Source organism: Galeopterus variegatus, unplaced genomic scaffold (genome assembly GCF_000696425.1).
Source record: "Galeopterus variegatus unplaced genomic scaffold, G_variegatus-3.0.2 Scaffold13299, whole genome shotgun sequence".
NCBI classification, from domain to species: domain Eukaryota; kingdom Metazoa; phylum Chordata; class Mammalia; order Dermoptera; family Cynocephalidae; genus Galeopterus; species Galeopterus variegatus.
The window spans coordinates 13,022-14,800 of NW_007739410.1; the positions used below are offsets into that span (position 1 = coordinate 13,022).

General features: G+C 35.5%; 1 protein-coding gene across 1 annotated transcript in view; it reads left to right on the forward strand.

The window, feature by feature from the left end:
* LOC103581542 (dynein heavy chain 8, axonemal-like) overlaps positions 1-1,779 on the forward strand; it is a 34,113-nt gene that overhangs the window by 12,512 nt on the left and 19,822 nt on the right. The window lies entirely within an intron of this gene.

Consider the following 1,779-nt stretch of genomic DNA (forward strand, 5'->3'; position numbering starts at 1 on the left):
TTCGTACATGTAAACACCCAAGTCTGATTACCATGAAAAACAGTAAAAAAATCTATCTGTTGTTGACTATGTGGCAGATTACCTGTGTAGTATATTTTGTTTGACTGTATTAATAAATTCTGTGTCTCTCATTGTTCATGTAACCCTGTCACCCCTCAAAACTTAAAAATGTCAGAGAAAACATTATTTTCTATGATGCTTTTCTGTCACTTCCATTTAAAAATTCCTTCGCAAGTTAATTTCTCCCCAGTCAAAACTTCCACATCGACCCAGTTCTATACCAACTTCTACTGTGCCATAAGCTGTGCTAAAAAACAATTCAGAAATCTTTAAGGCCAAAAAGCAGTGGTGTTGGTGATTTGATATTCTTTAAGATGCTCAAAATGTTGTAACTATAGGTGGATGAGCTGTTTACTTAGTTGATTTTTAATCACTTCTGGAACTGAGTCAATAGGGTAGAACAATTAATGGAGATATTATTATAAGCTCCCAGTTACCAGTCTGAATTTTCGAAGCATTACACTTATTTAGTCATTAGAAGGGGGTCGTAATGGGACAGTAGCTGGCATTTTTTAGCACTCATTACATGCCGGGCCCTGTACTAAGTGCTTTATACACATTATGCGACTTGGTCCTCTGGAAATATCAGCAGAAACCAAGCTAAGTGGTAGAGCAAGAATTTGAACACAAAGTAATCTGATTCTAGAACCTGCAGTCATCACCAGTTTTAGCATGCAGTGAGCATCCCCAGCAATAAAAATGTTTTTTTCCTCTTAAAACAATTTTTGTTTCTGTTGTGTAGATGGGTGCTGAATTATTTGGTTAAGATATTGAAATCAATGGCTTCATGTTGGAATAGTTACAGTATGGGGAGAAAATATTTTTAAATGGATAAATATTGTTAAGTACATGCTTCCAATCATTCATTTTGTGTGGTCTTCAGAAGACAGATAAGGCAAAATATCTGAATTCAGAGATGTTGAGAACTGGCATGTGAAAGTGAGGTAAAACTCCCTCTATATGGCTAGACCACAGGGTTGATATTACCAGAGGGAAGTTTTAAGACCTTGTGATAATTTGAGTCATCGAGGCTTGGTCAGGGTCACTTCACCAACAAGACCTCTCTTCTGGCAATATTCTAGCAGAAACTGAGTGTCAGGGATGTCACTAAATGGACACCTATATGGGAAAGCGTTTGTACTGAGACATCTAAAACTTCTTCCTGTTCCAAGATCACCTGCTTTGTAGCATCCTGTATTTTATAGAAGAGATGTGTTCTTAAAAATGTGGTTGTAAAGTGAATTTTGTAAATTGAAATATAATTATACCACTGATTTCTGTAGTAAAAATAAAGCTAGATAACTCTAGAAGAGACTATCAGGCCCCAGAAACATAATGAAAATTCTATATAACACTGTAGCAAATCTCTAATTAATAAAAACACAATTCTAGGCTGGAACAATAATCATATTCAAAATAAAATCAGTACTAAAATGACATTTTCTATGTTCTAAGGTTTTCCTAAGCATGTCTCTAACTCATGTAAAGTTTCTTTTTTAAATCCATAAGCATAACAGATGATTTGTTTGGGGCTGTTAGCATGCTAAAGGTATCTGGGTATTGATTTGGCACTGAAGTTGATACCCGGGCTTAATTTCCCAGTGATAGGGTTGCAAAAGTATTTCTATAATTTTACTTTTCCTTAAGAGTAAATTTCCATAGAGTTGTCATGATTTAAAGGGGATGGTATATATGCTAGTCAGCCACTGGAGGCTGAAG